At 40.7% G+C, this 25,497-nt stretch overlaps 1 protein-coding gene across 7 annotated transcripts in view; it reads left to right on the top strand.

Moving 5' to 3' along the window:
• Positions 1-25,497, top strand: part of LINGO2 (leucine rich repeat and Ig domain containing 2) — a 2,394,831-nt gene that overhangs the window by 596,665 nt on the left and 1,772,669 nt on the right. For all 7 annotated transcript variants that reach the window (XR_004536917.1, XR_004536918.1, XM_033919804.1 and 4 more), the window contains exon 3: positions 23,308-23,438. The gene's annotated coding sequence lies outside the window, so the exon portion shown is untranslated. The remainder of the gene's footprint in view (positions 1-23,307; positions 23,439-25,497) is intronic.

Here is a 25,497-nt window from a genome sequence, read left to right on the forward strand (position 1 = left end):
AGGGGGATGGGAGGGAGGGATAAAAAAATGCCGTGCAAAGGTTCTGCTTCAAGGGGGGGGGGGGTTAGAAATATGCTGCTTGAGTTCTGCTTCAGGGGCTATGGGAGGGATAGACAGATATTGCTCAAAAGTTCTGCTTTGGGGGGGACAAAGTCTGGAAGGCAGTGAGGGGGACATAGGAAGGAGGCACTGGGGGCACTAAGGACATAGGAAAGGGCACTAAGGACATAGGAAGGAGGCACTGAGGGCACTAAGGACATAGGAAGGGGCACTAAGGACATAGGAACGAGGCACTAAGGGCACTAAGGATATAGGAAGGGGCACTAAGGACATAGGAAGGAGGCACTGGGGGCACTAAGGACATAGGAAAGGCACTAAGGACATAGGAAGGAGGCACTGGGGGCACTAAGGACATAGGAAAGGCACTAAGGACATAGGAAGGAGGCACTGGGGGCACTAAGGACATAGGAAGGAGGGAGGGAATAGAAACGGACAATTATTGGGCCTGAGTGCAAAAAGAAAGAAAAAAAAGAAAGGATACATAACCAGAGACTCATGAAATCACCAGACAGCAAAGGTAGGAAAAATGATTTTATTTTCAATTTAGTGATCAAAATGTGTCAGTTTTGAGAATTTATATCTGCTGTCTATATTTTGCACTATATTTGTCTATTTTTCTATAGTTACTGAGGTGACATTGCATATTTTAAAGTCATCTGCCTTGACATCTTTGAACCCCCCAATATAAATGATAATTAACATTTTCTCTGCGAAGTGTGCTTTGTAGTTTTTTAAAATTTTATAGTTACCATTATGAATTGATAAGATATTATGAGTACATGAAAAATGAGTGGAAGAAATTGGAGGTGGGATTAGGGCGGGACTGACAATTAATAGATGTCCCCTTTTTATAATAAAAATAAATGGTCACGTTATGCATACAGAGAGGCATGGCCAGTAAGAAAAAGGAGGTATTGATGCTCCTGTATAAGACTGGTGAAATCTCGTTTAGAATATTGTGTACAATTCTGGAGTTCGCACCTTCAAAAAGATATAAAAAGGATGACGTTATTCCAGAGGAAGGCTACTAAAATGGTGTGTGGTCTTCCTCATAAGGTGCATGGGGGCAGACTTAAAGATCTCAATCTGTATACTTTGGAAAAAAGGTGGAAGAGGGGAGATATTATAAAGATATTTAAATACCTACGTGATGTAAATGCACATGAGTTGAGTCTCTTTCATTTGAAAGGAAGCTCTGGAATGAGAGGGCATAGGATGAAGTTAAGAGGTGATAGGCTCAGGAGTAATCTAAGGAAATACTTTTTTTACAGAAAGGGTGGTAGATGCGTGGAACAGTCTCCCTTAAGAGGTGATGGAAACAGAGAATGTGTCTGAATTCAAAAAAGCCTGGGATAGGCATGTGGGATCTCTTAGAGAGAGGAAGAGATAATGGTTACTGCGGATGGGCAGACTGGATGTGCCATTTGGCCTCTATATGCCATCATGTTTCTATGTTTCTATTATCATGCTTTCTCCTCACACCAGTTCAATTAATGATCAAGGTTCAGAAATTCTGTGAAATCATCTCTAAGTAAAGACTGAAATTAAACCCCTTGCCTGGATATATCTAGTAACCTTTCTCTGAAAGGTTTGATTGCACCCCAGAAGCATTAGATGAGCTTCCAAGTTATCCAGCTTCTAAAGGGGATATTTAGAGCTTTCTGACAAGTCAGTCTTTTTATTGCATTATGGGACCTGTAGCTTGAATTTCTATGATTACTGTAGAATTAAGGCCTATAAACAGAGATGCCAAGTTACCCATTTCCAGGCTAGAGACTTTAGGCCAATCCTGGTGTTTAACTTACATCTCAAAACAGTCACCGTTTTCCTCTCCACCACTTCTCTCAGGAGCACATTCCAGGCATCCACCACCCTCTTCGTAAAGTAGAATTTCCTAACATTGCTCTTGAATCTACCACCCCCTCAACCTCAAATTATGTCCTCTGGTTTTACCAGTTTCCTTTCTCTGGAAAAGATTTTGTTCTACGTTAATACCTTTTAAGTATTTGAATGTCTGAATCATATATCCCCTGTCCCTCCTTTCTTCTAGGGCAGGGGTAGGGTACTCCGGTCCACGAGAGCTGTATTCTAGTTGGGTTTTCAGGATTTCCTCAATGAATATGCATGAGATCTATTTGCATGCACTGCTTTCAATGCATATTCATTGGGGAAATCCTGAAAACTCGACTGGAATACGGCTCTCAAGGACTGGAGTTCCCTAACCCTGTTCTAGGGTATACATATTCAGGGCTTCCATTCTCTCCTCATATGTCTTCTGGCACAAACCTCCTATCATTTTCATTGCCCTCCTCTGGACCGCTTCAAGTCTTCTTACGTCCTTCGCCAGATACGGTCTCCAAAACTGAATACAATACTCCAAGTGGGGCCTCACCAACAACCTGTACAGGGGCATAAACACTTTCTTCCTTCTACTGGCTACACCTCTCTTTATACAGCCCAGAATCCTTCTGGCAGCAGCCACCGCCTTGTCACACTGTTTTTTTGCCTTTAGATTTTAAGACACTATCACCCAAAGGACCCTCTCCCCGTCCGTGCATATCAGCCTCTCACCTCCCAGCATATACGGTTCCTTCTGATTATTAATCCCCAAATTCATTACTCTGCATTTATTTGCATTGAATTTTAGTTGCCAGATATTAGACCATTCCTCTAACTTTTGCAGATCCTTTTTCATATTTTACACTCCCTCTTCGGTGTTTACTCTGTTACAAATCTTGGTATCATCTACAAAAATGCAAACTTTTCCTTCTAACCCTTCAGCAGTGTCACTCACAAACATATTGAACAGGATCGGCCCCAGCTACGAACCCTGAGGGACTCCACTACTCACCTTTCCTTCCTCTGAGCAACTTCCATTAACCACCACCCTCTGGCGTCTCTCCAACATCCAGTTTCTAAACCATTCACCACTTTGGGTCCTAACTTCAGCCCTTCAAGTTGGTTAAAGAGCCTTCTATGAAGAACCATATCAAAGGTTTTTGCTGAAATCTAAGTAAATTACATCTAGCATATGTCCTTGATCCAGTTCTCCGGTCACCCAATCAAAAAATTCAATCAGGTTCGTTTGGCACAATTTACCTTTTGTAAAGCCATGTTGCCTCTGATCCTGTAACCCATTAGATTCTAGGAAGTTCACTACCCTTTCTTTCAGCAACACTTCCATTATTTTTCCAATAACTGAATTGAAGCCTGTAGTTTCCCGCTTCATCTCTGTGACCACTTTTGTGAATAGGGACCACATCTGCTCTCCTCCAGTCTCCAGGAACCACTCCCATCTCCAGAGATTTGTTGAATAAGTCTTTAATAGGACCCACCAGAACCTCTCTGAGCTCCCTCAGTATCCTTGGATAGATCCCGTCCTGTCCCATTGCTTTGTCCACCTTCAGTTTTTCAAGTTGTTCATAAACACTTTCCTCCATGAACAGCGCAGGATCTACTCCATTTTCTTGTGTTACTTTGCTAGACAGTCTCGGTCCTTCTCCAGGTTTTTCTTCCATGAACACAGAACAGAAATATTTGTTTAGCACGTTTGCTTTTTTCCTCATCACTCTCCACATATCAGTTCCCAGCATCTTTAGTCTGTACTTTAAAACACCAATACAGTAATTTGTTCTTGCTTACCTCATTAGTAGACAGGCAGATTGGTGCTCCACAAGTGCAGTCTCCATTTATTTCACTTTTTACTATACCACTCTTCTCTGCCAGCCTTGAAACATTGATAGATAAACAGTAATCCATGGAAACAAAACAAGCAGGCAGATTTTCAAAACTGGCACTGTAAAAAATGAATAGAAGACAAAGGGAAATGGAAAGCAATTAGACACTTTAGTAGAGAACACAAAATGTATTCAAATACTTGCTTAATCAGGGCAGCTGGAGTTACAAAAAAAAAACATAAAATAATAAACATATCCCTTGTCAGCCCTAATGAACCCTACAATCATCTCAGACAAATCATTTGATAGTGCCTTCTCATAAGCAGTAATGGCTGGATGAAACCCACCAAACTGCTTTTAACTGTGTTGCTCCTACATTAAGGCATTTTCTTCTGTTAGAGCTTCATTTTGTACCCTTAAATAGCCCTCAAAACTTGGCTCTCTAGGCAAGCTTTGTTTAATATTGTTTTTCTACACATCTCTGTTTTTTTCTGGTTAGCAAATGGTAATTCGGGAATGGTCCCTAACCCATTCTGAGTTTGAATACCCCTTGGGGGTTAAAAATACTTTTCTGAGACTGAGAGGGCTCTGGTCTCATGAGGAGATTAATTGCTGCAGACATGTACCTGCTGGTTGCCCTGGTAACCATGGTAAACATTCTGGCGGCTGCTGATGCTTGCCTCTGTCAGTTAGCTGGGTTTTATTGAGAGTGTAAGAATTGTTTTGGTTGGCTGCAGCTAGTTAAGGATTTTAGATGTAATTGTTACAGTTTTGGATTCTGGATAGGGTGTATGTGTGAAAGTTGATTGCTTTAATTGAACTGGTAAAACCCGCAGATTTCTTTTGACTTCATGTTTGGGTGGCTGAGTGTTAGTGTGGTTGATACTGGTTTAAATTTGTGGTTCCTGTGTCCTGCTTTAAGTAAATTGCTATCTGTGAACTGAATTAACACTGTTTTGGATTAAAATATTTATCAGAAAGATTTTTATTTTAATAGGAAGTGATGATTCGTTAATAGGTACTGTCATTCTCTGCTTGAGAATTTTAAGTGCTGTCATTGGGAAAGAAGGGTGTTTTAAACACATTGAAATAGCCCTTTGTATAGGCTTTTGAATAGTATGAATAAGCTGGAGGCCTGATTTAATTATCTGCTTTCATATATTTTACTGCTGAAAAATAGAGCACGGGGCTGGATGAATTGTTCATTTCACTGTGCTTATATTTTATAAGAGATACATTTTCTGAAAATTGAATGAGAGAAAAAAAAAGTTTGTTTTTGAGGGAGGACACTAGAAAGGATTTGAATTATCTTTTTCTTTCATTAGTTAGTTACAGATTGGGTTATAGTTAGTTAACACCCCCTTTTACAAAACCGTAGCACAGTTTTTAGTGCTAACTGCAGCAGTAACAGCTCCAATACTCATAGAATTCCTATGAGTGTCAGAGCTGTTACTACAGAGGTCAGTGCTAAAAACCGTGCTACAGTTTTTTAAAGGTGTGTGGGGGGGGTACGTTTCTCTCTTAAGTTGTTTGAAATTAGGGAGTAGTTTCATGAAAGTGAAGAATTCAGAAGACCTGAGCTCCAACAAAACTAAGAAGAAGATCTGGAAAAAAAAAAAACCAAAGAAGAAACCGGTGAGACAGAAAAAGTATATCTGGTGCTCCTTTGCCACTCCTAATCTGAAAGGAAAAAAAAAACCACAAAGCAGTTCTTAATAGAAAATAGGATTTTAAAGAACAGAAACTAGAAAGATTGCTGATGTGTTAGAAAACTGTAATACTTGTCTGATTGTATTGTCTGTTAGATCTGTAAATTGGATCTAGTTAGGGTTACTAGAAAGAAAAAAATATATTATATATATACGTATAAGAACATTTTAAATTCATTGTTTTTGATCTGGTGATTTGTGGTAATTTATTATAAGATTTATTTGCTGTGTTCCCTATTCCCCTTCCCTATTTTATTGTACCTAGCTTTCAGGGGAAGTGTTATCCAAGGTATTGGCCTAAAAAACCATTACAAACTTGAGGTAAAGGCAGGACAGTGCTCTCCCTGGGGGGGAGAGGTTACAGTACTTTAGTCTCTTAGACAGTTGACTGGGATGTTTATTGTTGGGCTACCTCATGCCGCTCCTTTTGTTTCAGTAATGTCCGGTCTTGCTTATACTTCCCTACTTATTTAACAGGTTCTGTATTATATTTTGGTTCTGTATACTGCTTTGATTTCATTTTAGAAAGCAAGTATATTGAATTGAGAAAAAAAATAATAAAAGAATAGGAATGGGTAGCCAAAAAATGTTTTGTGTTGTTTTTTTCCTGTCTATTGTCATTGCTGTTGTCATCAAGAAGAGTACTCTTTGCAAAGGCGTGCAAACTCTGCAAGAAGGGCACACTCTTCTTAAGAAGCATACACTCTTTTCCCAATAGTGCGTACATGTGCAAGCCATCACAAATAGTGTGCACATAGAGTCAGATTATTTAAGGGGTATTCAAAAACAGGTGGTGGGAACATAAGAACAGAACATAAGAATAACCTTACTGGGTCAGACCAATGGTCTATCAAGCCCAGTAGCCCGTTCTCACAGTAGCCAATCCAGGTCTCTGCTGAGCACAAATTGCACTTAGTTCTGATTTCCATGCCCTAACTTTGGATAACAGGATTATACCTACTGAAACCTGGAAGGGAGGGGTGGCCTAGTGTTTAGAACTGCTGCCCCAGCACCCTGAGGTTGTGAGTTCAATCCCTCCCTGTGACCTTAGGCAAGTCACTTCACTCTAAATTACCCCAGGTGCCCCAGATTGTGAGCCTGCTGGGATAGATAGAAAAAATACTTAAGAGTACCAATTGCTGTTCAATATATGATACACTTTGGGTGAATCTCTAAATGAAAAGACAGTTAATAAATCCAAATAAATAAGGGTTCTTTTTACTAAACCGCAGTAGAGGTTTTTACTGTGGGCCGGTGAGGTAAATGCTCCGATACTCATTCAATTCCTGTGAGCGTCAGAGCATTTTACCTCACCGGTCTGCAGTAAAAATCTCAAAAGCAGTTTAGTAAGAGCCAGAAGAAATGCTGGAACCCAAACTGTTAAAAACAATTCTGGCACTTAAATCTAGTACATAAATGTCTATGGTGATTCTTCAAAAGCTCATTCTTCTTACTTAAACTTCTTACTTACACTTTATCATTCACTGAAGTCCCTCAGATTACCACACTTGCACTATAAATTTGGCAAATCTGTGTGGTGGTTCCCCTCACCGGAACTATTTAAATCGGTGTATTTAATTTATTATCTGTGTCATAACTTCTTAAAGTACCTGTGCTTGTATTTAATAAATTTTCTTTTAAATATATAAATATATAAACTTAGCTTTTGTTTAGCTTTTGAACAATTCCTGTCTCATTCCCCACCAACGTGTTTCGTCCATTAGGATTGGGGATGATGTAAAGGGTTCTGAAGGAATTAAAGGAGGAGATAGCGGAACTACTGCAGCAAATTTGCAATCTATCCCTGAAAACAAGCGTGATCCCGGAGGACTGGAAGATATCCAATGTTACGCCCATCTTTAAAAAGGGATCAAGGGGTGACCCGGGAAACTACAGACCGGTGAGTCTGACCTCGGTTCTGGGGAAAATGGCGGAAGCATTGATAAAAGAAAACATCGATGAACATTTTGAAAGAAACAAACTTCTGATAACCAGCCAACATGGTTTCTGCAAGGGGAGATCGTGCCTAATGAACTTATTGCACTTCTTTGAAGGAATTAACAAACGGATGGACAAAGGAGACCCCCATAGACATCATATATCTAGATTTCCAAAAAGCCTTTGACAAGGTGCCCCATGAACGCCTACTCCAGAAACTGAAGAACCATGGGGTGGAAGGAGACGTACATAGATGGATCAGAAACTGGTTGGCGGGTAGGAAACAGATGGTAGGAGTGAAGGGCCACTACTTGGACTGGAGGAGAGTCACGAGTGGGGTCCCACAGGGCTTGGTGCTCGGGCCGCTGCTATTTAATATATTCATAAATGATCTAGAAACAGGGATGAAGTGCGAAATAATAAAATTTGCAGACGACACCAAACTATTTAGTGGAGCTCGGACTAAAGAGGACTGCGAAGAATTGCAAAGGGACTTGAACAAACTAGGGGAATGGGCGACGAGATGGCAAATGAAGTTCAACGTTGAGAAATGTAAAGTATTACATGTGGGAAACAGAAACCCAAGGTACAATGGTCTGTAGTTTCCCGGGTCACCTCTTGATCCCTTTTTAAAGATGGGCGTGACATTGGCTATCTTCCAATCCTCCTGACGGCACAGTGCGAAGCGACCGCTAAGAAGGCAAACAGAATGCTAGGCATAATCAAGAAGGGTATTGCAACCAGAACAAAAGAAGTTATCCTGCCATTGTATCGGGCGATGGTGCGTCCGCATCTGGAGTACTGCGTCCAATATTGGTCGCCATACCTTAAGAAGGACATGGCGTTACTAGAGAGGGTTCAGAGGAGAGCGACGCGTCTGATAAAGGGGATGGAAAACCTTTTATATGCTGAGAGATTGGAGAAACTGGGTCTCTTTTCCCTGGAGAAGAGGAGACTTAGAGGGGATATGATAGAGACTTACAAGATCATGAAGGGCATAGAGAGAGTAGAGAGGGACAGATTCTTCAAACTTTTGAATAATAAAAGAACAAGAGGGCATTCAGAAAAGTTGAAAGGGGACAGATTCAAAACGAATGCTAGGAAGTTCTTCTTTACCCAACGTATGGTGGACACCTGGAATGCGCTTCCAGAGAGCGTAATAGGGCAGAGTACGGTACTGGGGTTCAAGAAAGGATTGAACAATTTCCTGCTGGAAAAAGGGATAGAGGGGTATAGATAGAGGATTACTGCACAGGTCCTGGACCTGTTGGGCCGCCGTATGAGTGGACTGCTGGGCACGATGGACCTCAGGTCTGACCCAGCAGAGGCATTGCTTATGTTCTTATGACAGAAAAGTTCAGGCAAACAGCTTGTAGCTTACAAATAACATGCCGATGGTTATTTTTAATTCCATATAATCATCACTAATGTGGCTGTTATAATGTGGCTTTGGGACTATAGAGATTGATTAAGGGTCTGAGCACTCAATTTAATTATATATTATATATTTATTAATGATATTTAAAGTTTTAATAATACAAATAGAGCTATGATTTTGGAAAAGGTTTAAATTTAGGCATGGTCATTTACATCATCAAAACCATGGTGCAAATGCCTGCTCTTAAATTTAGGTTCCGATGCCCTTATTCTATAATTATCCCAGGACAAGCAGGCAGCATATTCTCAAGTATGGGTGGCGTCATCCACGGAGCCCCGATACGGACAGCTGCACAAGCATTCTTGCTTGAAGAACTTTAGAAAGTTCATGACTGACTGCACCGCGCATGAACGAGTGCCTTCCCACCCAACGCAGGGCGCGCGTCTCCTCAGTTTTCATTTTTCCATAGAACTAAGAAGTCAGCTTTTCTAATGCTCTTCAGTTTTATAGCTTTGCCTTCCCGCTCACGCGTATAGTTTCTTTCTAATTTTGTTTCTTTCTTTTAGTATTGTTCTTTTGGTTAAAAAAAAATTGGTTTACGAGCATATTTGTTCCAGAAGCATGCTTGTAAACCAAATTGCTCGTATATCAAAGCAAGTTTCCCCATAGGAAGTAAGGGAAACTGCTTTGATTGGTTCCACCTCCTCCCCCCCCCCCCGAGGCTACCGGCGCTGCTCCATTCTCCCCCCCTTGAGGAATCCGACGCTGTTCCAAACCCCTCCCCGCGATCCGGCTTCCCCCCTGCAAACCGGCATCCTCCCCCCACTCGCGTTGCCCCCCCTCCACCGCGATCCTACTTCCCCCTCCCCGAGCACGTCAATGACACTTCTTTTACCCGACTTGGCACCAGTGCCGGTGCCTGAAGATCCTCCCTCTTCTGGCGTGGCCTGGGCTGGGCGGTGCTGTGGAGATCCTCCTTCTTCTGGTCTGGGCTGGACTGGCTTTGAGCATTTGCACATGCTCAAAGCCTTCTGGTCTCGCTCTCTCCGAGATTGAGAGTGAGACCAGAAGGCTTTGAGCATGCGCAAATGCTCAAAGCCAGTCCAACCCAGCCCAGACCAGAAGAGGGAGGATCTCCAATGCACCGCCCAGCCCAGGCCGCGCCAGAAGAGGGAGGATCTTCGGGCACCGGCACTGGTGCCAAGTCGGGTAAAAGAAGTGTCATTGACGTGCTCGGGGAGGGGGAAGTAGGATCGCGGTGGAGGGGGGGCAACGCGAGTGGGGGGAGGATGCCGGTTTGCTCGGGGGGGGAAAGTAGGATCGCGGTGAGGCAACGCGAGGAGGGGGGCAATGCGAGCGGGGGGGGATGCCGGATCGCTGGGGGGATGCCAGATCACAGGGGGGGGCGCTCGTACAGCGAGGCAAGCTCGGTTTACGAGGCACCAAGTTTGCAAATGTTTTGCTCATCTTGCAAAACACTCGCAAACCGGTGCACTTGTAAACTGAGACTTTGAGATTTTGTTTCCCTCTCGGACACCGAGGCCTCAATACACTGCCTCAGCCTTGGATTAAATTTTGGCTGTGGTGGTTTCCTTGTCAATGTCCTGTTGTTTTGGGGAATCTTCATTTCTGGAACTATGTTGCAAGTCAATATGGTATTGAGTTTATTCGTACCGACTTTCCTGCGACCACCACGAGGGTTGCATCTCATCCTTAGCTCCCTCTTTGGATGAGATGTGACACTTCAAGTACCGGCAAGCAGGCCTCATAGGTACTAGTGTCTTACATCAAGCACCGATATCGAAGCCGATTTCGATGGTGTTGATGTCTATGCACTGCTGTACATACACTGATGTCCATGCACCGATGTCCATGGTGTTGAGGTCCAGACACTGATGTCCATGTATAGATGTTCCTGGTGTCCATGTCCATACACCGATGTTCATGTGCTGATGTCCATACCACTAATGTCCATGGGTGCCGATGCCCATGCTGTTGATGTCCATACACATGGTGCTGACGTTCATGCACCAATGTTCATGGAGTAGATGTTCATGTTATTGAGGTCCATGCTGACGATATCCATGCATCACTGTCCATGCTGTTGATGTCCATGCATCAATGTTCATGCTGTTTCTGTTAATGCATCAGGGTTCATGTTGTTAATGTCGCCGATGTCGATACACTTATATCAAGACATTGCTGTCGATATACCGATGTCGATACTCCGATGGTACTGATGAGACTTGCCTCCAAATCCCGAGATACATCATCATCAATATCACCCTCGTCGAAGAGCACTGCAGCATCTGTGATACCATCTACACCATTGGTATCGGTGCCTGATTTGAAACCTATACTCGAGGCAGGGGGCTTGGTAACATGATGGCCAAATTTAATCTCATATCGACACCTCTGCCTGTAGACCAATCTGAGCATCTCTCTGCTCCATTGCAAGGTGTCAAATCATCGAGGTTGTCTCGACGTCGTTCCTCCTTCTCAAGTCATGCTTCACAACATTCCTTTAACATCATTAGTATCAGTACTTCTGCCATAATGACGACAAACGTCATCACCTATATAGTATTTTACATCCATTTCCTATGAATTTTTTTTTTTTTCTTCATTGGACTGTTAAAAATAAAAGATAAAAAACTAATATATTCACATAATGCATGAGCTCTATCTTCATGCTACTTTGTCATTTTTAATACCATAAGGGATTCTTCGGGATGTATACCCTGTACTGTTGATAGATCTACATTGGAATTCTGCAAGGTCTGTAGTGCCTATAGATTGCATTCAGCCACTGCATGGCTTGTTCACACTGTCATGGGCTGCAAAAGAGATCTGTGGATCATTGGGGAATCCAGCAAACTATGGATCCAACTCCAGTCAATTCATAGCCATCGGTTTCGGCTTCCACATTGGCTACACCTGCATGGTTGACCATGTCAATGTCTTCTGGGAAGAAATTGACAGCGAAATACTGACGTCACCCAAAGTATCAATGTCCAAGTCAGTGTCACTGTCTCAATCAGGCTTCCATTTTACCAAACAAAGTACATGGAACAGTTAACACGTAATCATTCTCTTCAGGAATTACTTCAGCTACCCATATAGGGCATTCTTTTGCATGGCCATATAGCAGAGCCTCCCATCAGGGTATAACCTGTCAGAGGAACTCTCTGTTTCTTCATCACTGTCTTCAGGCATAGTTTAGCAGATCCTCTCATCAGTTTTCAACCTGTTGGAGGAACACTCTGCTTCTTTGCTATCTGTTTTCAGATAGGGTATCTCAGAGCCTCTCATCAGTTTATACTCTTCTTCTTCAACCACATGCTGTTGCAGAGCCTCCTATCAGCTTAAAACCTGTTGGAGGAATTCTCTGCTTCTTCTACTACATGATGCTGCAGAGCCTTCTATCAGTTTACAACCTGTTGGAGGAATTCTCTGCTGCTTCACTTTCAATTGTACGCCATAGTGGAAATGGTTGGTTTTTTTCTACAGTCTTCTAAATTAAGAAAGTGGATATCCACATCTAAACATCTTCTGCTAAAGGGAACCATTCTCAATCACCCATTCCTTCCACACCACAACTCTCTGGGAAGTGTTATTCTTATTCATCCATGCTTGAGGATTTAGACATTTATTTTATATATGCTTCACCTTCTTACTCGGTGGCAGAGGGTTCTCCTATGGAGGATTATCCTCATTCCACCTCTCACTTGAATTCTGCACCAGATAAGTAAGGACATTAACATTGTTCTGGAATCCAATTCCAAGTTCACTAAGGAGTACCTGGAGGACTTACAATTTACCCATCCTCCTAAGAACTTCTTTTAACTGCTCATGTATGGCATTCTTCAACACAACATATGTTCCAGTGTCTAGGACCAGACCATCGTCTAATGTTTTGTTCTTCAGTTGGACCTCCTTTCGACATGATATGGTGAAAGCTACCATGGGTGGAAAACTTTTCAGTTATTTTTTTCTACCAATTTTTTCTAACCCTGCAACAAATATTGCTATTATGCAGGATCAACTGGGTTGTTTTTAGTCAAACTCCACTGTATCACCAATGTTAGCCTGTATTTTTCCTACAGGCATTCCATTCCCTCAATACTTTTTCTCCTATATCTTTCCTCCTGTTTCTCATAGCCCGGAGGTTGGGAATGGCTATTGGGGAGGTAGAGGCCACTACATCCTTTTTAGGATGTTTTTTCTCTCGATTTTTCGATGAACACCAGAGACTTATTTTCCTTTTTCTTCATCCATAAACACACTTGTTCTTCTGACTAACTTCTGCTAATCTATTTGATCGACAGCTTATACTCTTTCGGTCTCAGGGAATTTGTTTATTTTCTTTTGAACCCTCCATCTGGAACATATTCATGTTTATCTTTTCACTGGGGTTGTACCCTGATCATCTGGCTCGATCAGGATCTTATATCTCAAGGTTTGTTTTTAAAGGTAAACCCAAGAGTGTTTTTCATTACATAGTAATACCAGCACTCTCTATTTACATTTGGTCATTTCTGTCTCAACGTATCTACTTTCCACATCGAGTACATAGCCTTACATAGATTAACTTTGCAAGGCTCTCTTTGCAGTTCAGTGAGTTGTTTCCTCCTTCCATCAATCCTATTCATGGATTTCTAACTCTATTACAGCTGAGTTCATTGGCTTGCTCTTTGCTTTACAGTCTGGTTCTTTCAGATCTTCTAGTCCGTACGGACCTCCACATTCTAATAGGCTATCTTCAGTGCTCCCTCTAAGCGGGTGGGTGTTGTGAGCAAACTTTTTTTCGCTGTAAGCTAAAAATATCGGGCGCCAGCAAGTTATGAGCCAACTCGCCCGATTCTCCTCTCGCCGCCCTGCCATCTGCCGTACGCCGTGCGCTGTGACGAGAAACTTGTGCGCTGCGATGTAATATTTTGTGCGCCAGCGCACGCCAGCGCAGCTTAGAGGGAACACTGGCTATCTTAGCTAGCCAAGTGGAGCACAGTCCTTGTTTTAACTAATAAAAACCTCGAACAGTTCAAAATTAGGCACTTCCTCACAGTTCTTTTTCTCAAAACTGTATTTTCCATTTCAGGTAGTGTGATTTTTTTTTTTCTGGCAAACTCACTCAGAAAAAATTTTTTCACCTTCTTGACTGGACTTTTGATTTAGTGATTATCCGTTTCATTGTATCTAAATGAAGAACTCCACAAGTAGATTCCCTTGTGTCTTACTTTGCTAATCAGCTTCTCCATTTTTCATGGCAGATTTAGGTTCTCATGTCCTGGACATGGTCGTTGTTCTCTTGTTTTAGACCAGTGGTTCTCAACCCTGTCCTGGGGACCCCCCCAGCCAGTCGGGTTTTCAAAATATTCCTAATGAATATGCATGAGAGAGATTTGCATGCCTGTCACTTCCATTATATGCAAATATCTCTCTTACATATTCATTAGGGATATCGTGAAAACCAGACTGGCTGGGGGGGTCCCCAGGACAGGGTTGAAAACCACTGTTTTAGACGATCAAGTTTCATATGTCTCCAGTCTTTCTCTTCTTTTCAGATGCTTGTTGAGTTCAAGCAGGAGATTGCTACCATGGTTCCAATAGCTCCTTGGGGGTGCAGACGACCTTGTTTTTTCTACTTTTTCAACTTGGTTGATGTTAATACCTCTGCTGATCTTTCCATCTATTCTTAGGCAGAATCAAGTTTCGGTCTACATTCCAATCTTCAGTTCTACCTCCTGACAGATTGCTATTTTTCAGCTGTTCCCCAGTTCTCTCAGCCTAGTGCACTGATATTCACAATTTCCAGAATGCTTGTTTTTTTGCAGTGTTCCCAGCATTGATGGACATCTTCTTTTCAGCTAGATGTTATATGCCTCATTAAAATCTGAATTCATATCTGTGGTTTTTCCCTGATTTGGACTTCTTTCCTCAGTTGCTCGGATTCTGGTCTCAAACTCGCTTCTATTATAGTTTGTTTTTAGATCTATTGATGCCTTCATTGGTCAGTGGATGGTACATCCTTGCTTCCTAGATTTATGTACAATCATTTCAATGGGCAACCATTTTTCAATGATATGGGATCTCAATGTGGTCCCTATTCACTTACGGAAGTTTACATTTGAATCAATGCCTTCCGTTTTCTTCCTTAAAAAGTTATTTTTCTCATCTCTCTTGCACTACTGTCAAATGAGTGAATGAACTTGAGCCATGAGTATCAAATCCACGTTTTTTCTCCTTATTTGTCTTTCTCGATATAACAGATGTATCTTTTTACCCTCCTTCCCTTCCAACTAATGTTTGTCTCGTCTTAATCTTAATGTTCATGTATTTTGTATTTTTTTAACTCTATCCTATTTTATAATTATGTACATCGCTTTGTAAACAGATTCAGCGATTCATCAAATATTTAATAAACCTTGAAACCTTTACAGCTTTTCTTACACGGCAGCATTGTACGTCACACTTATTCACTGTTCTTATCACTGCTTGTCATTGATTTCAAACTTCTCATATATTTTTGCTTTTTATTCCAATCACTCAATTGTACTACTTCTATTTTTCAACTGTTATTCTCATCTAGGAGAAGCTACTCTTCATATTATTGACTGCAATCAAGCATTAGCTGCTTATTTGCAGGAGATTATATCATACAGATCATCTCTACAACTATTTGTCTCTTTTGACATTAACAAGTTGAGCGTCCTGTTTCCAGGAGACTAATGTTTAACAAATTGCATGCATCTTGTTTTGTTATATTTCGGCTGGGCTGTACTTCGTCAGTCGAGTCTCAGCTCTTCAATGGTTCCAATTTGGCAGCTTCAGTATTTTTTTCTCAATCTATTTCGATTCAGAATAGATGAAGCCACTCTTATTTTCTCCTCGTTTCATTTCTTTCACCTTTCATTATTGTCTGGAACTTGTGTCCAGAAGCTATAGGCCTTTCGGCCTCTCAGTTTTTCAAATTTGCTTTTCTACAAAGCCAACATTCCCACCATCCCATTCTGGTTAACCCATACATTATAATATGCTGCCTGCTTGTCCTGGGATAAAGCACTGTTACTTACCGTAACAGGTGTTATCCAGGGACAGCAGGCAGATATTCTCACAACCCACCCACCTCCCCTGGTTGGCTTCTTAGATGACTATCTAAACAGAGAAGAAGCACGCCCTGTGTAGGGCGGGAAGGCATTTGCACATGCGTGGTGCGGTCAGTCAAGAACTTTCTAAAGTTCTTCAAGCAGGTATGCTTGTGCAGCTGTCCGCATCAGGGCTACTTGGATGATGTCACCCATATGTGAGAATATCTGCCTGCTGTCCCTGTTATGGTAACTGTGCTTTATGTACATAACTGAAAGTAATGCCCCCAATCTGCCCATGACCAGACCATTTCCGCACCCTGTTTTTTGATTTGTACGTAAAACTTAGGCATGCAACATGTATGTGATTCTAATTAGCACCAATAATTCCTATTAAAATGTATATTATTGGGGCTAATTAGCTTGTTATTCAATTAAATTGTGCATGCACATTGGATTCGTGACCAAAATTGTGTGCACAATTTTTTGCACTTTTTATAGAATTGGGATGTGTTTATAAAATAGATGCATAACTCATACACATAGCTTCTAATAATAAGTACCAATTAGTGCTAGCTAATGTCAATTTTTGATCCTTAGCACCAGTTAAGTTTCAGTTAACCAAATTAAGCTATGCATGCAAAATGATGGTATTCTATAACTGCATGTGCAAATATGCACATAACTGCATGCACCATTTATAGAATTAGGGGGGATGGTATGCACTATTTATGAAATATATAAACTATTATCGAATGGCATTTCATTGTAAACAGTGCATCCCTAACCAGTAGCACTTATTATTTATTTATTTTTTTGCCAAGCAGAAAAGCAGCATGCAAATCAGTTTCCTGTGGAATTTAAGCTGTTATTATTAGTATACTTCCTATATCTATTCATTTTTCCTCTTTACTTGAAAACTTCCATTCATTGTCTGTGTTGTGAAAAGAACCATGGGAGAAACCCAGAGACTGCTGTATGCATGCTTCGGACCTTTTTTTTTTTTAACAGTGGTCTGTGAAGACTGTGGCTTGGATAAAAAGCCAATAGATGCTCTACAATGAATACTGACGAGCACTGCAAAAACTGGATATGGTGCAGTAGCTATTAAAACTTTTCATCTAACAGAAACAATTCACATGGGCATATGAATTCTATAAAGCATAACACAAACTGCACACAATGGAGACAAATGAAAAGATTTGAAGTTTTGAGACATCATTTCATACATACACAGTAACACACTAACACAGTAAATGATAGCAGATAAAAACCTGCATGGTCCATCCAGTCGTCCAACAAGTTGCCCAGAGCTGCGCCTATCACTTTATCCAGTCACCTGTGCTTAAATCCTGGTTGTAAGTCTCTACTATGCCAATCATTTAAGCAGCCAAACATGACAGAGATGATATGTGGTTATAACCAAGGCTCCAAGTATTGCTGAGAATATTCAACTTACCAAACAAGATGTCTTCCCTTCCCCCCTGTGCCGCACAACACCCTCTCGCAGTATTTGACAATAAAGTGATCTGCAACACTGGAGTTGCCAAAGCTTCAACTGTTTTGGTGTGGGGTTTTTTTTTTGCCATTTCCAGAACACAGTCTGCAGAAGTCTGTCCAGCATCAGCCTAGGTTCTCCCTATGCTGGAGATTACAAATCTTCTGTCAGTTGCATTTTTTCATCTCGATGACAAGACCTTCCAAAAAAAAACTCCTTAACTAATAATATTTACTGTCATGTTTTCTTTGAATCAGTCTGAAATAATTATATTAATAACCTGCCTCCATTTATTGAGAAATAATCAGTACGACTTTCCATGATATTACTCTATGACAGTCCGCCCAAGTATCTGAATGAGGAGAAATACTTAGGGTGGGGATGAACAGACAGCATTGGGCTGCATGATCGCTTTCATTCTCTTGTTTTTCACCGTAAATGTGCAAGTAAGCTTCTAGGCATAAAATGTCTTATATGGAAGCCCTCTATTTTGACAGAAAACATAACATTGGGAGAGCATTACGGGGAGTGGTAAAAGGGGGGAGGGTTGGGTGAAGAGTTGGGATGTAGCAGTGAATTGAACATGGAGGGTGGGATCTTCAGAGGGGAAGAGGTGCTTTGTAGAAAAGGTGGAATTGGAGCTCATAAAAGGTTAAGAAAAAAGCTGGGAGGTAGAAGCAAAGAGAGGATTGGTTAGTCGGTGTAGAGAATGGAATGGTGAACAAGGATTGCTGTTTGGTTATAAAGGGGAGGGAAAAAGGGACGCCAAAATGTTTTGTGCGGGAAGAGTGTTTGTTTATTTTGGGTGGTGAACACTGTCCCACCCAGCCCTACCCAATTTTCGTTGGGGGATAGGGAGGGTAAGTGGTTGCAGCTGTCGGGAAAGAGAAGGGAGGCTTGAAGAATAATTAATTATGTATGTTGAGGTGTACAGTGATTAATTTGGATTTATGCGGTACCGTTATGAGTCGGAGCGTGACCTTGCAATGCCGCAGGCCATGCATTTGGGGTTGGAAAGTTAAGACTATTTGAGATAAAAAGATCAGCTAGTGCGGTTCCACCTAGCTGTGGAAGTTGCAAAATGTAATGCTACAGTATGATGGAATGTCCTATTATAAAATAATTTGTTCAATAATAATAACACTGTGGTCAAGTTTTGCCACTGTTGAAATGAACTGAAATGTAATTTTTGGTAGCAAATGGATAAGTAAGAGCAAATGAAATTGCGAGTGCCAATGTTAGGTGCCCAAAAATATCAGTGCTTAAAAAGCACTATTCTCTAAGTCATGCTTAAAGTTAAATGTGGTTTACAGAATAGCACTTACACTCATGAACCATGGCTACATGTAGGCATGTCAATAAATCAACTAATAGAGCTAAGACACCCAAAGTTAAATCAAACTAGTCAAAAAATAAGGAGGGTCTACCTCTCTTTAGGGGGCACCCAAACAAGCTACATTCAATATTAACAAATGGACCTCAAAATCCAAAGGAAGTGCAAAACAAGGTTCTCTTGTTGATGTAAATCTTTTCGGGAGGTGGCAGTTCAAGATGTTGTGGATACCTTCTAAACGCTGGGACTGTGGTGAAAGGCAGAAAGATTGGATTACCCAGACCGCAACAAAGAAAGGACCCTACCTTAAGCTAAGAACTAAGTTTTTGGTTAACTTTTTGCTTGCTTGTTGTTTATAATGTACTGCTATATGAGAACCTGCCTTCCCGATTCTATGACTTACCTCTTGATTCACACTTTCCCTCACTGTGGGATGCCCCCATGTACAATTAAGCTTGACTGATTTAAGGCTGTTTTTTTTAGCTCTAACAATTTTTTCTCCCTTTGCAGGGAGTTTTTCTCTTGAGCTTTTTTTCCAGAGCTGGACCCGGGGTAGTCATTTATCTCCCTGTTCCAAGTCTTTGTACTTCAGGAGGCTATCCTTTGGATTTTGAGGTCCATTTGTTAATATTGATTGATTGTGCCCCCTCCAGAGAGATAGACACTCCTTATTTTTTGACTTCTTCAATTTAGGCATGGTCATCTGCGCCAAAGAAAATATATTGCAAATGCCCGTGCCTAAATTTAGGCACGGAAGCCCATTTTCTAAAATTATGTGCATAACTGAAAGTAGTACCCTCAGTTCGTCTGTGATCCGCCCATAAAATTTAGGCACATAATGGGATTGATTTTAATTAGCATCAATAATTGTTTCTTAAGAAGCCAAATATTGGTGCTAATTAGATTATTTGTCAATTAAATTGCAAGTGAAATTTGGGTACGCGACCAAAATTGCACGCAAAACAGCGCTTTTTGTGGAATTTGTGGGCTATTGTGCTGCCTTCTCTCAGAATACCCATGTTCACAATGTGTTAAAAAAGAGCAAAGTTTCATGTAAGGAAGCAAGTACAGTAGTCTAAAGCAGTCAGGCTGGAGCAAGTAGAATTAAATGTCAGCAACCTCTCGTAAGCATTTTCTGGTGCAGTGTGTAAGAAGCCTCGAGAGTTGGCATCCCATATATAATGCATATGTCTTCATGCTTTGTAGCTGAATTCGAAATTAAGATGGGCAGGTTAGCCAAATGGCGCAGTGGTAATGTTCTGCAGTGTCATGTGGAATAGGGTGGTACCCTTCTTAGTGTGCATTTGGCTTGCTAATATGCTTTAACAATTAAAAAGTTGATTCAAGAGTCTAGGTGCCCATATTTTAGCATGCATTGCACAGAAAAATGTTTACAGTGCTAAAACTGATATACCTATATATACTGTATGTCCATGTAACTATTACCAGGACACCAAAACATTATTATACAAATATCCATATAATTTAGCACAGTGGTTCCCAAACCTGATCCTGGAAGCACCCCAGTCAGTCAGGTTTTTGGGATATTGGCTTAGCAGATATTTGCACGGGAGAGTGCACAGGGGTAAAACATGAGTGGAACATAGGCAGGGTTCCTACTTATATAACTTAAGAGGATGCTATAAGCTACTGCATCTCTGCTATATTATGGCACCCAAATCTGTGCCAGCTCTAAGGTTGGTGTAAGTGCAGCACTTAAATATTAGGCGCACTGATTCTGGATTTCACTGGGATTTTATAACGAAATCTATGCACCTAAGTTCAGTTATGGAATGGGCACCTTGTGTTCATCCCCAATATGAAAGGTCCCTGATTTAATTTTTTAATTTGATCTGCTGTTTCCCACATTGACTGAGGAGAAAGTTTGATCATTGCCTAAGGATAACCCTTAGTCAGTTTCAGGCTATGTAACTGGAGGGTTCTAGATGGAGCTCTTGTTTATGGCTCCAGCCCGGGCCCAGGAATGCGATAACCTCAATAGCTTTGTTGGGTGGGGTGTGTGTGGAGGGGGGAGGAGGTGGTGGTGGTGGTGTGGTGTGAGTAAAATAAGGGAAATAATCTGGGTAGTGGCAAATGCAGGTCCAAGACATCCAATATTAATCCCGGTTTTGACTAGGTTGGAGGTTTAATAAGCAGGAAAAGAACCAAGTCAATAAAGTGAGAAAGGAACAATAAACTTTGTATTTTCAATCTTGAATTCAGCAAAAGCAAAATAAAGGGGGGGGGGGAGAAAGAGATTGAGAGAAAATAATCTTTTAATCTTCTCTATATCTCCCATCTATTTTAATGGTGTTCTTTTTCAACTATGGTTAGATATTTTTTTAAAATTGTAAAGTGCCATGATGCACTTTACAATTAAGCTTCATAAACATCACTATAACCAGAGTAAAGAAGGTTAATTTAAATTATTACCTAGAGTTGGAAGGTTGTGACGTTACGTGCATGTGCAAAGATTAAGGGACCCTTTTACTAAAGCGTAGTATAATTTTTCAGTCATGTCCTGCTGCGCCAATGCAACTTTCTGTGGGCAGGATATGGCAGAGGAAAGGTCCAGAAAAGCCAGAGGGACATCTTTTAGTGCTGTCTTTGACGCTGTAGCTGTAGAGGACCTAGTGGGCAGGTAAATAGCTGAGCATGGAGGGGGAGGTGCTGGACCCAGGAGGGGTGCTGGACCCTCATGGTGTGAATGCACTGGTGGGGGGGGAGAGGATCTTAATCTTCCTAGTTGCAGTTATTTTATTTGATATTCTGCTGTTATTAATAGAAAATATCAAACCAAAGCGGTTTACAATAATAAAAACAGGATAAAAACTAGTGAAAAAAAATAAAGACTAACAGGGTGACTAAACCATAACAGGGAAACAACTGGACACAAATAGGCTTATATTGGGGGGGTTGGTTGGTTACAATATAATAATGGAAGGAACATAAGGGGAAACAACAAAAGATAAAAGTGATAGAAAAGAGATAAGAGTATTCGTATTAACCCCAGAAGGAGTAAGTCTTTAAGGAGGGTGTTTCGAATGGCTTTCTATAGTGGTAGGCTTTCAATTGTGACTTAAGGGATTTTTCTGACATGAAGTATAGCGGTAGGGAGTTTCATAGAATAGGAGCCATAACTGAGAAACTAGAATTCTGGTTAATGTTGAGAAACATCTTTCGAAAAGACAGCACAGATAACAAGTACTGGTGAGAGGAACAGAGGTTCCTAGTAGGCAAATAGGGGGTCAGACAAGAGAGACAGAAATGAGGCAAGCTCAGAAGTCTGAATATGGAAAGTATGAACATTACACTTCAATGATATTCTATAGACTATGAGGACCCAGGACCCACTGAGTCCTAGCTATGCCACTGCATATAGAATATTATCATCATTATTATTATATAATCTACCCTTAGCATGCTCACTTTTCTCATCTACCTTTCGATGGCTTTTATTGAATTAACCTCTAACTGCTTAACACAATTTAGTATAACACTGTTATGTAACTGAAGTGTGTATTTGACTAATAACGCTTAGGAGGAGTATTGGTGTTTGCATGTGTACTGTATATGTGCATTTATGCATTTATACCAGTGGTCTCAAACTCAAACCCTTTGCAGGGCCACATTTTGGATTTGTAGGTACTTGGAGGGCCGCAGAAAGAATAGTTAATTTCTTCTTATTAAAGAAATGACAATTTTGCATGAGGTAAAACTCTTTATAGTTTATAAATCTTTCCTTTTGGCTAAGTCTTAATAATAATATTGTAATTTATAGGTAAAGAGACATGATCAAAACGGTTTCATTTTACTTTTGTGATTTTGATAAATATACCGAGGGCCTCAAAATAGGACCTGGCAGGCCGCATGTTGTCCCCGGGCCGCAAGTTTGAGACCACTGATTTATACTATATGAGCTGGATTTAGTAAATAGCACTCAAAATTTGGTGCCAATTTTATAGAGTAGAAAAAAAAAATCAATCCACTTGTACCCATTCTACATCCCTCAGGATTCTTTAGACTTCAATCACATCTCCCCTCAGTCGTCTCTTTGAATACTTATGTTTGAACTAGAATGGCTAAATGTGAACAAATGAAATGATATTAATCGAGCTGATGAAGAAGTATAAAATCCGTTAAGATTTAGGGCTCCTTTTACTAAGCTGCGTTAGCGGTTGTAGCGCACGCTAGACCCGCGCTACGCTGCTAGAACTAACGCCAGCTCAATGCTGGTGTTAGCGTCTAGCGCACACGGCAATTTAACGTGCGCTATTACTTGCGTTAATGCCCTAACGTGGCTTAGTAAAAGGAGCCCTTAGTATTTTGCTATACAATCTTGTAGGCATAATCTCAAAAGGTTGTTTACCTGTACTGAATATCTTATCATGGTTTGAAGGTATATATATTGAATAAGCTGAGTATTCTAAATATTTACAAATGCAACGCTCATAAATAGGTGTGCCTAGTTTGTAAATTTGCTTTTATTATATTCTCCAAGCACTTTAGTTAAGGGGCTTCTCTGGTTCCGAAAAGACATAAATGTTGTTTCTGGTAGCGAGGAGTAAGATAACAGTGTCTTTTAATTATTTTTTTTTTTTTTGCATTCTCTTCATTTCTTTCTGACAGGGAATTCTTTGAAGATGTTGTTACTGAGTATTATTGCATCACCTGAGCTACAGGGATATTTCCTGAATGGAGCAGCCTGTTGAAAGCCAAATTAACCTTTCCCTGAGATAAGACCGTTAGTGGACTGTTTTGTAAGTACATCATCTATTAGCATTATGTATCAATGTGCATTTAATTCAGCATTAGATTACGACTTTCCTTAGAGCTTGTTTGTTTGCTATCCCCCTCTTTTACAAAGCCCCAAATCCCTTTAAATCCCTATGGCAGGGGTGTCTAATGTCGGTCCTCGAGGGCCGCATTCCATTCGGGTTTTCAGGATTTCCCCAATGAATATGCATTGAAAGCAGTGCATGCACACAGATCTCATGCATATTCATTGGGGAAATCCTGAAAACCCGACTGGATTGCGGCCCTCGAGGACCGACATTGGACACCCCTGCCCTATGGGCTTCAGGCAATTACCGCAGTGGCAGCCTCTAGTATAGCTTAGTAAAAGAGGGGGCTGATTTATCATAGAGATATAATGAAGAATATAGCACTGCAAACTGATACATCAATACTTACAATAATAAATCTATCTAGCTATACACATGACAAAGGCCTCCTTTTCCGAAACTGCAATAGCTGTTTCTAGCGTGGGGAGCCGCGCTGAATGGCCCATGCTGCTCCCGATGCTCATTGAGTTCCTATGAGCGTTGGGAGCAGCGCGGGCCATTCAGCACGGCTCCCCGCGCTAGAAAATGCTATCGCAGTTTCGTAAAAGAGGGGGAAATATTTGTCTGGAATTCCTGGAAATTTTGAGCTTCATCCAGAAACTTAGGAATTGTCCAGGTGTCTTCGTAAAATGTAGCTTGAGCCAAACAAAAATGTTTTCTGTAAATCTTCTGTTGTCAAAAATGGAGTTTTGAGGTTTTATAGAAAGTTGTCCAGTCTTGGTATAGCGATGCTTGAGTCTCCTACAACAATGAGGATAGCCCGGCAGGGTTTGTTCCAAAGTCTTTCCATTTTTATTGTCAAATTTTGATACATTGTTAATTTTTTCAATTATTTATTTTTAATTATTGTGCCTCCCAGTACTGCAATGTAAATGAAAATTATAGTATTATTTTTCATTACCATGATATCAGTTGTGTTATGTTCCAAATGTTGGTCCATTTGAATTCCAAAGGCCTATAAAATCTTGACTTTTACATTTTCTATGACATTTTCTGTTATTATTGTTATTATCTTATATTCACTCACCTGCAGTCCCTTCTTTTTCACCTGCAGTCCCTTCTCCATGTAGTTAGAATGGGTTTCATAACGCAACTCTATCCCTAAGAGGGAATGCTAATCTTTAAGAAAGTAATTTTTTAGAGCCGTTTGCCCCAGTTAAAATAACATTGGTCGAAAGGGGGGATGTTTAGTTTATGAAAACTGTAGATTCCATTTTTACCCAAATTCTTCTGTTTCTTGCATTAAAGTTTGTAGTGTCCTAGGAAACAAAGAAACATGATGACAGATAAAGGCCAAATATCCCATCCAGTCTTCCCATCTACAGCATCTACAGCATCCAGTGTCTCCTCCTCTCCCTAAGGGATCCCATGTACCTGTTCCATGTTTTCTTGAATTCAGACACAATCTTTGTCTCCACCACGTCTAATGGGAGACTATTCCACACATCTACAACCCTTTCACTAAAAAAAATTCTGTAGATTACTCCTCAGCCTATCATCACTTAACCTCATCCTATGCCCTCTTACTCTGGAGTTTCCTTTTAATTGAAAGAGACCCACCTCATACATATTTATTCCACATAGGTATTTAAATGTAGCCCATGTTGAAAGTTGTATTTTTCTATTGTGGAGTGCTTTGTCTGTGATATATAATTTGAACGGCTAGAAATGCAACTGGATTGCCATCTGATTTTGAATGCAGTTGAGGCTTTTTCTCCACTAATGTGTGTTTCAATGGGCAGCTCCACCACTTGACTAATAACATTATTTTTTCATTTAGATTTATTTAAACGTTTCTATCATATCTCCCCTCTCCTGCCTATCCTCCTATATTTTGTGTGTGTGTGGATTTTTAAATAATATTATGGAAACTAATGCAGAAATAAAGGTGAGCCTGGACCTAAAGAGTTAAATCCCAGACCTGGACCTAAAGAGTTAAATCCCAGACAGTGAGTTAACCAATTGCATATGGACT

The sequence above is a fragment of the Geotrypetes seraphini genome, chromosome 1 (genome assembly GCF_902459505.1).
Source record: "Geotrypetes seraphini chromosome 1, aGeoSer1.1, whole genome shotgun sequence".
NCBI classification, from domain to species: domain Eukaryota; kingdom Metazoa; phylum Chordata; class Amphibia; order Gymnophiona; family Dermophiidae; genus Geotrypetes; species Geotrypetes seraphini.